The sequence below is a fragment of the Mauremys reevesii genome, linkage group 22 (genome assembly GCF_016161935.1).
Source record: "Mauremys reevesii isolate NIE-2019 linkage group 22, ASM1616193v1, whole genome shotgun sequence".
Lineage (NCBI taxonomy): Eukaryota > Metazoa > Chordata > Testudines > Geoemydidae > Mauremys > Mauremys reevesii.
In genome coordinates this window covers 3,994,899-4,009,161 of record NC_052644.1, presented here as the reverse complement: position 1 = coordinate 4,009,161, position 14,263 = coordinate 3,994,899, and positions in this window count along the sequence as shown.

Below are 14,263 nucleotides of genomic sequence, written 5' to 3'. Positions count from 1 at the left end.
ATAAGCGCTCATGTGCACAGTGCTGTGTCGGCAGGAGACACTCTCCTGCTGACATAGCTACCGCCGCTCGTTGAGCTGGTTTTATTATGTCGATGGGAGAGCTCTAAGCTTGTAAGGGTAGACATGACCTAAGCTAGTTTCAGGTTTGTAAAGTTTCTCTAGGTATTGCTGTTTCACCAGTTCAGATTTTATCCTTTAGTGCTCTGGCAGGGATGGCTGAGATTCATTTAAATAAGGCATTTTACACACACTGCCACCTTTTCACTGAACAGCATAATATAATTTAGCATCCCATTACAAAATGGATCCAAAGTCCTGCCTAAGCATGTTGTGTAGGTGCAGAGGTCCACCTGGGGGACATTGGATCAGCATTCATGTCGTGCCCTCTATCAGTACTTGGCTAACCGCTGGAAAGCTAATGATCCAACCTAGCAGACTGAATTCAGTGAACCCTGGTCACTTGCCAGCCATCATCCCTGACATGGTGCCAACCCCTGGCTTTCTAGTCATCGGCCTGGCTGAGGTTTCCTCTTTGCAGCTCCAATCAGACCCTCTGGGAAAATCGTAAGGATCCACTGTCTTAGCTTCTCTACCTCTCAGTACCCACTAGGGCACAAGGCAGCAGGCAAACTCTGGTGGCACATTCCTTCCTTACTGTTCTTCACTCTGCTTCTCATCTGGAAAAACAACCAAAGGCAACTTAGGTCAGGTGCTGGAATAAAGGCTAATTGTCCTTAAAAATCAAAGATAGTGTCTCTGGAATGAACTGTTAGAGAATTTCTTCCATGAGGAGTAAATGCCAACTCTTTCCTTCCCCCACCCCATATAACTCAGACATAGGTTATAGGTTAGTGGTTTGTTACAGGAGTGGGTGGGTGAGATTCTGTGGCCTGCGTTGTGCAGGAGGTCAGACTAGATGATCATAATGGTCCCTTCGGACCTTAAAGTCTATGAGGATTTTATCTACCTCTGCAACAATGTAAGGCCCAGAGGAATCCACATTGTTGGGGAAGCACATTGTTGGGGATGGGGGAACATCTCTTATTCCACCAGGGATGGAAGGAAGGAAGGAACTGAAGTATGAAATTGCAGAACCAATCAGCTTCTGTACTAGATGACTGGAGGGTAGCTAATGTGATGCCAATTTTTAAAAAAATGCTCCAGAGGCGATCCTGGCAATTACAGGACAGTGAGCCTAACTTCAGTACCAGGCAAATTGGGTGAAACTAGAGTAAAGAACAGAATTATCAGAGACAGATGAACACGCTATATTGGGGAAAAGTCAACATGGCTTTTGTAAAGGGAAATCATGCCTCACCAATCTATTAGAATTCTTGGAGGGGGTCAACAAGCATGTGGTCAAGGTGATCCAGTGGATAGAGTGTACTTGGACTTTCACAAAGCCTTTGACAAGGTTCCTCACCAAAGGCTCTTAAGCAAAGTAAGCTGTCATGGGATAACAGGGAGGGTCCTCTCCTGGATCAGTAACTGGTTAAAAGTTAGGAAACAAAGGGTGGGAATAAATGGTCAGTTTTCACGGCAGAGAAAGGTAAATGCAGGGTCCCCCAAGGATCTGTCCTGGGCCCAGGGCTGTTCAACATATTCATAAATGATCTGGAAAAGGGGGTAAACTGAAGTGGCGAAATGTGCAGACAGTACAAAATTACTCAAGATAGTTAAGTCTAAAGCAGACTGTAAAGACTTACAAAGGGATCTCACAAAACTGAGTGACTAGGCAACAAAATGGCACATGAAATTCAGTGTTGATAAATGCAAAGTAATGTGCACTGGAAAACATAATTCCAACTATACATACAAAATGATGAAGTCTAAATTAGCTGTCACCACTCCAGAAAGAGATCTTGGAATCAGTGTGGAGAGTTCTCTGAAAACATCTGCTCAGTGTGCAGCAGGGCAGTCAAAAAGGCTAACAATGTTAGGAACCATTAGGAAAGGGATAGATAATATCATAACACCACTATATACATCCATGTGTAACCCACATACCTTCTGAATGTGGTGTTCTGGCCCAGCATGCGGCACCAAGACCACTTAGAGAGAGATTAATTTAATGAGTCTGCTTAACAGCCACATGGCTTTTAGCTTATGTAGCAGAGGCTCATGCACTAAGCTCCAGAGGTCCCAGGTTCAATCCCGCCCACCGACAACCAGGGTCTGTTGGTGTTACACGTGGTACGCCCACACCTTGAATATTGCATGCAGTTCTGGTTGCCCCATCTCACAAAAGATCAATTAGAACTGGAAAAGGTGCAGGGAAGGGCAACGAAAAGGATTAGGAGTATGGAACAGCTTCTCTACAAAAGACCAAAAAAAACCTAGACCAATCTCTTCTGAAAAACCTCCAGTGATGGGGATTCCTGTTCCAGAGGCCAGGGGCGGCTCTACCTTTTTGGCCGCCCCAAGCAGTCATGCACGGGAGGCACCCCGGAGCCGCGGGAGCAGCGGACCTCCCGCGGGCATGACTGCAGAGGGTCCGCTGGTCGCGCGGCTCGGCTGGACCTCCCGCGGCTGCGGACGGTTCGCAGGTCCGGCGGCTCCTCTTGAGCTGCCGCAGTCATGCCTGCGGGAGGTCCAGCCGAGCCGTGCGACCAGCACCCCCTCCGCAGTCATGCCTGCGGCAGGTCCGGTCGTCCCGGGCCTCCGGTGGACCTCCCGCAGGCATGACTGCGGCAGGTCCGCCGGCCCAGCCTGCCGCCCCCCCGGGAAAGGGCCGCCCCAAGCGCGTGCTTGCCGTGCTGGGGTCTGGAGCCGGCCCTGCCAGAGGCTTCACTCCGCTGAAAGTTTGTCCTAATAGCTCACGTAAATCTCCCATTACGTCTTGTCCTGCCTTCTGCGGACATGGCAAACGAGGCGGTGCTGCCTGGCTGAGTCTGCCAGTGAGATCGCTTGGAGAGGCAAGAACTGCCCTGATTCAGCTCATCAGGATGCTGACCAGGTTGCCTGATGCTGAGCACTTAAATGCAGAAACCTTCAACTCCTCGGGGATCAGGGGTCGAGCAACAGCCCTGCCCCTCCTTCCCTCCCTGTTCTTACCTTCTTCCCTATCTGCTTAGTACCTGTCGCTACAGGCCCCAAGATAACAATTGTCAGCTGTTCAGCTCCGCCAGTCAAAGCAAACAAACCCCAAGGAACACAGGGGAGGGAATGAACCAGGGATAGATTTCTATTAACCTTTGATCTGTTTCATTCTGCATCTGACATTCCTTCCGGATTAGCTAAACGCTCAGAGCTGAGCTTGCTTCAACAACCCAGATGCCAGGCTGGTGGCACGCCGGCATGGCAGGGAATGCTTGTGTGCCTCAGTTTCCCCATCTGTAAAATGGGGATAATCCCACCTACCTTCTAGCGGTGTCATGAGGCTTCACATTTATGGGGGTGCTCAGATCCTATAGTTTGGTTAATGCACCATCACCTGACATAGGAACAGCAAGACTAGATCAGACCTGAGGTCCAGCTGGCCCAGTACCAGATGGTTCAGAGGCAGGTGTAAGAACCCCCCAGTAGCAGGTGTGGGAGAATCGACACCCCACATTAGAGTAGGATGAGACTAAACAGAAATTGATTAAAACCCCAGAACCTGGAGGTTCAATATCCCTGCCAATATTTTTGTTAGCATGAACTCCTCTAACTCTGGATACTCTTGTTATCCACATAAATATTCAGTCTCTTTTTGAATCTTCCTCAGCCTGAACAAAATCATGTGGCAGGGAGTTCCCCAGACTAATTATGCATTGTGGGTTTTGTCGGGTTTGAATTTCCCACCTTTAACTTCATTCAAAGCCCCCTGCTCTTGTATTACAAGACAGGAGGAAAAGAAGCTCCAAACTACTGTCTTTCTCCCAGTCTCTAAGTTACAGATTTATCATCTCCTCGCCCTTTTATTCATTGTTCTACAGTAACCAGCCCAAACTCTTCCTTCTCGTAATTGGAGAGTTTTTCCAGGCCCTTGATCATTCTCGTCACCCTTCTCTGCACACCCTGTAGTTCTGCGATATCTTTTTCGATGTGAGGCAACCAGCGCTGCACGCGACGGCATGTGCCAAGTTATTTCTCCAGCCTCTCTAAAACTTACTGGCTGCCCCAACACTTAGGGAGCTGGATTCCGCAAAGCCTTTGACACTGATTCAGTTAGTTACTGAACCCGCACTGAAACTCGTGCTAACCATTAAAAAACCCAACAGCCACTGAGACCGATTTTGCCCCCAGGAACCCTTTGCACTAGCAGTGAGGAATAGCTAAATGTGTGAGGAGTGTGAACTCAGATCCTCAAACCATTTTTTAACGTAAGCCAGACAAAAGACTTTCTGTGCAGCCTGGTGTCAGGGATTGTACCTTTGAGAGACCTGGCAGTGAAACACGGCAAGAAGTGAACTGGTTGGAAGCAAGTGAGCTGCAGGCTTCTATAAAGATGTATTTGTTTGCGTTAGCCACCTCCATGCCGGATACCAAACAGGGGATGGCACAGCCAGAGACACAGAGCTGGCTGGTGTAAATCGGCACCGCTCTGACTTTAAACGTCTGGTTGACCCTGGCTCAGATCCTTTTCTTCCCCTTTACTATCCTAGAACTCAAAATAGCTTGACCAATTTCCTTCAGCTTTTCCAGGGAAATGACCCTCTGGCCTGAGATAAATCCTAGGGATTTTTCAGACAATATATTTTTTTTTAAAAATAACACTACAAGAGGATGAAAAAATAGGGCTCAGAGTGCAATAGATGCTGCATCCTTAGTTAACCCAGAATGGTCCCAGAAAACCCATTTGTAAATTTGCCCCTCCCCATGAATCACTTACACTGCTCCCTGCAGCACAGCGCCTCCTACCGCCGCACTGGGGTCAGACTGACTGCCAGGGCAGAGCGCCCCCTACTGACCCACCTGCTCCCTGAAACACAGCACCCCCTAATGCCGCATTGGGGTCAGCCCTGACTGCCACGGGAGAGCGCCCCCAACTGAGTCCCCAACCCTGCTCCTTGCGGCACCAGTACCGCCCTGACGCATGGGCGAATGCTGCAATCCCTCACCTGTGCCAGAGGTGAAACAGGCAGGGCTACCACTCCAGTCCCTCTGGGTGCCAGCAGCCAGTGGGCAGCGTGGCTGCTGTCACCCGGGCCAGGATGGACAGGAATGCATGTTGTTGCTCCCCTGAACCCAGCAGTCCCACTGCAGCTGCTCCAGGAGCTTGCTCAGGAATTGAGGCATGGGCTGCTCCCGGTGACCCTCGCAGGGATGGCATTGGCGGTCGGTCTTGCAGGTCCTGAGCTTCTCCAGCTGGCTCAGGTGCCTGATCAGCAAGGAGAGGCTCTCCGTGTGCTCCCTGTGCTCCCACTGGATCACTCGCAGCTCGGTGTGGAAGCAGTTCAGGTTCTCGGCCATGCACACCTGCTGGGGCAGCAGCAGAATGTGAGAGGGGAGATGGATCCGTCTCGGGGGCCCAGAGGGCCCTTCCCATTGGCCCCCGTTGTGGGAGAGCGGGGCTCGCCATCCCAGGAACCGGTGACAATGCAGCAGCACCTGACCCCGTCCCATCAACTTCCTTAAATGTCCAAACCCTGTTAGGTCCAATGCTCTAGCGGGAGCCAGGAGCTGTGGGCCTGGCCAGCTCAAATCATCCTCCAGCTGGGCCCCCCAAAATCTGATCAGCTGGGTCCTGATCGCCATCTCTTCCTGTGAAGCCACTAACCTTCCTTGGCTAGAATTCTGGACTCGGACACCTGGGTTCTGTTCCCAGCTCTGTCACTGGCCTGCTGCGTGATCTTGGGCAAGTCTGTGCCTCAGTTTTCCCTCCAACCCTTTGTCTCTGTAGACCGCAAGCTCTTTGGGGCAGGGATTATATCCAGCTAGGGTATTTATGCGCCCATAGTAACCGAGCCCCTCAAAAAATGAGTGAGTTTCCCAGGAAATCTCTAGATTTCCTATGCAAGTTGTACCCTCTCCGGTTATGCAAGAATTCAGCCTTTTGAAGCTTCCCTGCGAAGAGGGGACCTTTGTCTGCTGATCACCTGTTACACCAGGACAAGCTCAGAGGCCCAACCTATATATAAAGGAGGAACTCAGGGATCTCCAGGGAGTTTGTTCTGAACCGAGGCGGTTATGAACTTGTAAAACCCCTTGGTGGGGTGTGAAGGGCTGAGCCTGGGGCCAGAGTGCTTGCTGGAGCTGGGGGATCTCTGCTAAGCTCGTTAGCACAAATGTGGGAACTTTGATTGTTTCAATGTTTTCTCTGGGATGCTTCGGCCTGAGGAGTAAATGGGCTTGCTTAGAAAAGCTGGGTGGTGCCCGTGCCTGTGCCTTTAACCTACAGGCAATTACACTGTTCCTAGCCACTGAGGAAAAAGCAGAGTCTGTCTTGCTGAGGACCTCACAGTGTAAGCAGGGAACTGTGCAGGGAAGAACATGTCAGGAGGGAGAGAGACACAGGTCTCTGGCCCTGAGAGGGGATGGCTGAAGAGCCTGAAGCTGGTGCCATTCTCCTGGACAGTGCCATTATTATCCCCATTTTCTGGTGGGGAAACTGAGGCATGTAAATGACTTTCCTCAGAGCTGGAAATTGAACCCAGGTTTCTGGAATCCTGGGCAAGGGACGGAGCCCCTGGGCCATCCCTCCTCTTAGGCTGTGTGTGCACATGGCACAGTGGAGCCTCTGGGTGCCCCCCTAATCCAACCCACCCCACACTTTATAAAGCCATCCAAGACCCTCAGCTGGTGCAAGGTGGTAGCAGGAATGACCAAGCCATCGAGGCCCTGCTGTGATGGGACAGATCAGCCTCAGGGCCCTCGAGCGGAAAGGCCCCATATCCCATTGCGCCACGACCTGGGGCCTGCATCGGAACCCGTGACTGGCACTTACTGCTGGAAATTCACCCCCTTCAACAGCGCTACCCCGGGCTGGGTTGGACCCAGCGCATGGAGGGTTTCAACGGGTCTGCTGAAGGCAGAGGGTACATACTGTGATATCTTCCGGGGTGTAGAGCGTCCCGTCAGTAGCGTTTCCCTGGAAGAGAGCAGCACCATGGGTTAGGGGACAGGCCCAGCGAAAGGCAGCAGGGGGAAGTCGATTTGAAAGCACAGTAGCTATTCTGGAATAGATTCCCCCATGCAGCTGCTCCTATTCCACAACAGCTGTTCCGGTCAATTCCCCCCTGTAGACAAGCCGGCTCCCGCGGCCTCCTGTTTAAATCTCTTCTGAGCGATCGTGGGCCCATTATACAGATATGTCTAACTGAGACTGTGCCCTGGACAGAGGAATCTGTCCAACACTTTGCACTTCTCGGTCCCCTGACATTTCAGAGTCTCAGGGCCTTTTCCAGGCCGCAATTAAATGAGCCTGGTAAGCCACCACCCAGCCAATGGCAGGACGGGATCATGATCCCTGTTTTATAGATGGGGAAACTGAGGCACAGAGCAGGGACATGACGCGGCCAAGGTTGAAAGGAGAGCTCGCGGCAAACCTGGGAAAGCAGATGTACTAAAACTGAGAGCAGGTGGTGGGCTGGGAGTCAGGAATCCTGGGGTGATCCCCAGCCCTGGGAGCCGAGTGGGGTTTAGTGGTTAGAGCAGGGGGCTGGGAGCCAGGATGCCTGGGTTCTATTGTCAGCTCTGGGAGGAGGGATACGGGGGCAGAGGAGTGCCATGGAGAGCGAGGTGCCATGGGTGTGGGTACAGCCCCAGGCAGCAACGTGGTACCTTGCCCCCGGCTGCCAATGTGTCTGCTGCATCCAGGATGCACGTGACGCTCCACTCCCGTCCCACTCCTGGGCCTCCCTGTACTGAGCGAGGAGCCGGGGGGAGGGGATAGCAGCACCTGCTCGTGGCCCTAGTGGCTACCCAGGCCCTTCACCTATGGCATGGGGGGGAGAGCGCCACCCCATCCCGTATCTCCTGCACCACTCACCAGCAACTTGGTGACGTTCTGCAGGACCCTGATGGCCTCCTTGCCACAGACCCGTCTCCCGCGCACCGAGAAGCACGTCAGCAGAGAGACCAAGAGGAGCGCGCGGAGGCCCCTCATGCCGGGAGGCAGCCTGGCCTGCTAAGGGCCATGTTCACGTCCACCGCTCCAGAGCTTCCAGAGTCCGAGATGCAGCCGCAGCCGGAGAGCCCTCGAGAGCCGGGCGAGGTCCTGGGGTCCTCTGCAAAGCTAGTGATGGGGGCATGGCCTGGTTGGCTCAAGGACCGTGTGGACCCCCCCCCTCCTCCCCTTCCCCCAGTGCGCTTCCATCAGCACTAGGGAACTTATGGCTGTCAGAGCCCAGGGTGAAAGGACAAGGAGACAGACCCTGCTAGAGGGGGCGGGGTGGGGGTCAGTGGTGGAATTCCCGTCGATAAGAGTCACTGTGGGACAATGTCACAACTCTGCCAGAGACCCCACCCCTCTAGCCCTCCCCCACCCCCCTGTGGTGGGGGAAGGATAGCTCAGTGGTTTGAGCAGTAGCCTCCTTAAACCCAGGGTTGTGAGTTCAATCCTTGAGGGGGCCCATTTAGGGAACTGGAGTAAAATCTGCCAGGGGGTTGGAGTCAATGACCTTCTGAGGTCCTGATATTTTATGATTCTGTCCCTCACCTCACCATCCATCCCCACCTATCTGTATCCATCCATTGGTCTCTCTTTATCCTTATACACCCCTCTCTCTCCCCATCTATCCATTTCTATCTATCTATCCCCATACACCCCTCTCTATCTACCCCCTACACATCTACAGATCTATCCCCATACACACCATCTGTCACCATGCACACCTTCTGTGTAATCCATCTCGCCATCCATCCCTCCCCATACACACCCACCCACCCATCCATCTTTATATGTAGCATCCATCCCTCCCCATACACAACCACCCACCCATCCATCTTTATATGTAGCATCCATCCATCCACATACATACCTCTTTCTCCATCCCTCCATTCCCACCTCTACTCATCTATCTCTATACCCTCCTCTCTCTCTCCATCCATCCATCCCCATGGATAAAGGTTAGAAAACCTGACCTATGAGGAACAGTTGTAAAGAAACTGGGCACGTTTTGTCCTGAGAAAAGAAGGCTGAGCAGGGACCTGATAAGTGTCTTCATATATGTTAAGGGCTGTTATAACGAGGACAGGGATTAATTGTTCTCCATGTCCACTGGAGGCTGGACAAGGAGCAATGGGCTTAATCCGCAGCAAGGGAGATTTAGATGAGATATTCGGACAAACTCTCGGGGGAGTGAAGTTCTGGAACAGGCGTCCAAGGGAGACTGGGGACCCCGTCTCTAGAGGTGTTAAAGAACAGGTTGGACAGACACGTGTAAGGGTGGTCGAGGTTTCCTCGGTCCTGCCTCAGCACAGGGGGCTGGGCTTGCGGACCTCCCGAGGGGCCATCCAGTCCGACACCTCCCAGATTCTCTGATTTCTGTCAACCAGCAATCACGCCCCACGGCCACGTGGCTGCAGCGGCCTCATGGCAAAGCCAGGCCTGTCGAATGCAAGAGCGACACCTTAACCACTAGACCAGCCTGCCTCAGGGTCGGAGCTGAGCTCACCGACTCCTTCCCCCAGGGCCCTGCACCAGCGTCATCCCCTGCCGGCTGCCAGGCTCCGAGGGACTCGAGAAGGCGCCCGAGGGCATTGCCGGCATCTTCAGCCTCCTCAATGCACCTTCTTAATTCGAGAAGGGGTCAGCCAGAGGGCAAGAGCAGAGCCAGGCTGGGTCTGGCAGGGCAGCCTGGAGTCGGCATAACTCTGCTGTGGCTCATTATGTTTCTGTGGCGCTCCCTAAGGACATGTAAACATGAGCAGGGGAGGAGAGGAGGAGGAGGGGGCGACTGGCCAGCACAGGCATTAGTGGGGACTGCAGAGACTGGAACATCCTAACATGATTACGTCGAGACACTGGCTAATTATAAAGCTGCTGGCATCTCTGGCCACATACACACCCTCCCTCCATCTCCATACACACTCCTGTATCCATCCATCCCCATACACTGCTCCCTCCATCCATCCCCCTACACTCCGGTATCTATCCATCCATCCACCCACACGGGTCCCTCCCTCCATCCCCTACACACTCCTGTATCTATCCCTCCATCCTCATACACTGCTCCCTCCTTCCATCCCCCTACACTCCTGTATCTATCCATCCATCCACCCACACGGGTCCCTCCCTCCATCCCCTACACACTCCTGTATCCCTCCATCCCCATACACTGCTCCCTCCATCCATCCCCCTACACTCCGGTATCTATCCATCCATCCATCCACCCACACGGGTCCCTCCCTCCATCCCCTACACACTCCTGTATCTATCCCTCCATCCTCATACACACTGCTCCCTCCCTCCATCCCCCTACACTCCTGTATCTACCCATCCATCCCTACACACACTGCTCCCTCCTTCCATCCCCATACAGACCCATCCCTCCCTCCATCCCTGTACACACTGCTCCCTCCTTCCATCCCCATACACACCCCTCTATCCCTCCATCCCTATACACTGCTCCCTCCATCCATCCCCATACACTGCTCCCTCCATCCATCCCCCTACACTCCTGTATCTATCCATCCATCCACCCACACGGGTCCCTCCCTCCATTCCCTACACACTCCTGTATCTATCCCTCCATCCCCATACACTGCTCCCTCCATCCATCCCCCTACACTCCTGTATCTACCCATCCATCCATCCACACACTGCTCCCTCCTTCCATCCCCATACACACCCCTCTATCCCTCCATCCCCATACACTGCTCCCTCCATCCATCCCCATACACAGCTCCCTCCATCCATCCCCCTACACTCCAGTATCTAACCATCCATCCACACTGCTCCTCCCTCCATTCCCTACACACTCCTGTATCTATCCCTCCATCCCCTACACACACTGCTCCCTCCATCCATCCCCCTACACTCCTGTATCTATCCATCCATCCACCCACACGGGTCCCTCCCTCCATCCCCTACACACTCCTGTATCTATCCATCCATCCATCCACCCACACGGGTCCCTCCCTCCATCCCCTACACACTCCTGTATCTATCCATCCATCCATCCACCCACACGGGTCCCTCCCTCCATCCCCTACACACTCCTGTATCTATCCATCCATCCACCCACACGGGTCCCTCCCTCCATTCCCTACACACTCCTGTATCTATCCATCCATCCATCCACCCACACGGGTCCCTCCCTCCATCCCCTACACACTCCTGTATCTATCCATCCATCCACCCACACGGGTCCCTCCCTCCATCCCCTACACACTCCTGTATCTATCCCTCCATCCTCATACACCGCTCCCTCCCTCCATCCCCTACACACTGCTCCCTCCTTCCATCCCCATACACTGCTCCCTCCATCCATCCCCCTACACTCCGGTATCTATCCATCCACACACCCACAAGGGTCCCTCACTACAGACCCAACACACACCTGTATCTATCCCTCCATCCTCATACACTGCTCCCTCCTTCCATCCCCCTACACTCCTGTATCTATCCATCCATCCACCCACACGGGTCCCTCCCTCCATCCCCTACACACTCCTGTATCTATCCATCCACCCACCCACACGGGTCCCTCCCTCCATCCCCTACACACTCCTGTATCTATCCCTCCATCCTCATACACCGCTCCCTCCCTCCATCCCCTACACACTGCTCCCTCCTTCCATCCCCATACACTGCTCCCTCCATCCATCCCCCTACACTCCGGTATCTATCCATCCACCCACCCACACGGGTCCCTCCCTCCATCCCCTACACACTCCTGTATCTATCCCTCCATCCTCATACACACTGCTCCCTCCATCCATCCCCCTACACTCCTGTATCTATCCATCCATCCATCCACACGGGTCCCTCCCTCCATCCCCTACACACTCCTGTATCTATCCCTCCATCCCCATACACACTGCTCCCTCCCTCCATCCCCATACACTCCTGTATCTACCCATCCATCCCTACACACACTGCTCCCTCCTTCCATCCCCATACACACTGCTCCCTCCCTCCATCCCCATACACACTCCTGTATCTATCCCTCCATCCCTGTACACACCCTCCCTCCATCTCCTACACACTGCTCCATCCCTCCCCATACACACCCCTCTATCCTTCCCTGTACACACTGCTTCATCCAGCCATCCCCATACACACGGCTGTATCTACCCCTCCATCCCTACACACACCGCTCCCTCCATCCATCCCCATACACCGTTCCCTCTATCCCTCCATCCCTGTACACACCGCTCCATCCAGCCATCCCTGTACACACGGCTGTGTCTAGCCAATCCAACCCTACACATACCCCTCTCTCCATCCCCATATACACCCCTCTATCTATTCATCCACCCACATCCAGCCCCTCTATCCATTCCCACACCCCCATCTAACCATGTACCCATCACACCTATCTCTATGCATTCCCCTACACACCCCTTATCTCTCCATCCACCCCCACACCTGTCTATCCCTGTAGACACCCCTCTAGCTACCCATCTATCCCCAGATCCACCTATCTACTCTTCCATCCCTATACATATCCCTATTTCTATCTCTATCCAGCCATCACTATATACCCCCTCTATGTATTCATGCACCTCACACACCCCTCTATCCATCTACCCCCACAGACCCCCCTATTTCCATCCATCACCCCACCTCTCTATCTACCCATCTACCCTCATGCACACCTATCTATCCTTCCTATACACCCCTGCCCACCCGCTCTGGCCTTTTCTATTTCTGTCTACTCCATCCTCAGACACCCCCTCTATCTATCTAATCTATCTAGCCTCCCCCACCCCAATCCAAAACCCCCTTACAACTCACCAAATAGTGTGATCTAACGGTGGGTGGGACACCGGCAGGCCGGACTTCTGGGTTCTGTTCCACCTGTGTCACGGTGCTGGCAGAGGAGGGGCTCGGTCAAGAACTGTCCACAGATGGAGCCATGGGTGAAAGGAGCTGGAGCATGCAGCAAACAATGAACAAAGCCATGTTGTTCCTCATGTCGCAGTAGGCCCTGCTAAGCTGCCCCCTACGGCCAGGCCTCTCCCTCTAGGCCAGTGGTTCCAAACTGGGGTTTGTGAAATGTTACAGGGGGCTCTTGGGAAAAAATTCCCTAACAGTGGACAGAGCTGTCCCTAGGGCCAGCAGCCCAGAGCCCCTGGACTTCTAAGAGTTAAGCATGTTGATGTGGGGCGGGAAATACCCACCTCAGAACTGGAAGGGACCTTGAAGGTCATTAAGTAGAGTCCACTTCCCCTGCCTTCACAGCAGGACCAAGTCCTGTCCCGGACAGGTTTTTCCCCCAGATCCCGACATCACCCCCTCAAGGATTGTGCTCACAAGCCACGATTCAGCAGGCTAACGCTCAAACCACTGAGCTACCCCTTCTCCCTCCCCGCAGTGCATCTCCACCGCACGAAGGAGATTGAAACGTCAAGACCTGGGAGGGGAGGGGGATATTTTTTGCTGGTTTTAAAATGCAATAGGCAGCTAGGATTGGTTTTTAAAGAATGATGAAGAACGAGCTGAAGCTTTGTTGTAACGGGCGTTGTTTGCCCAGCCCGGCTCAAGACCTGAATGCTTGTGTAGGAGGAACTCTTGAGTTGGCTTCTTAAATCCCTTCCTGCTGTTTCACAGCTGCCGATACTCCTTGATGAAACCTAGGAGCCTTCCCTTAGGACAGGCTTATTCCAAGGGATACAAGCTACGAAAGTGAGAGCTTGGAAGCGTGTTGCCATTTTCTTAATGTAATAAAAATACTGTCACGATAAATGATAATTAATAACAAATAGCGTGTAATAAGCATGTCATCAAAACAAATTTTAGATGTCCAAGATCACGGCTTTTATCATTTATACTCAGGTCAAGGAGAAAATCCCTGGAAATATTCAGTTTTAGGAAGGGGTTCGCGAGACTTGACGTTTTAGTGAAAGGGGGGCCCGGGTGGTTGAAGTTTGGGAACCGCTGCTCGAGGCATATCCCCAAGAAATATCACTGCCTGGCACAACGGGGCTTCACTGGACTCCAGATTCCCCCCACACTAGTCCAGCAGTGCGAGTCAAGTGACACAAGGTGCTTTGCCTCATAATAATGGTCCCTTCTCCCAGCCTGTGCTCTGGCCTACTTCCTCTTCCCCGTACGCTGTCTGCCTGCAGCTCTCTGCAGGGCTAGCTGTGTCTTAGCACTGGGTGTGGGATCCCTGTATTAACAGCTCCTGTGCTCCACCCCAGAGATGGCTGCATCTCAGCACTAGGCAGA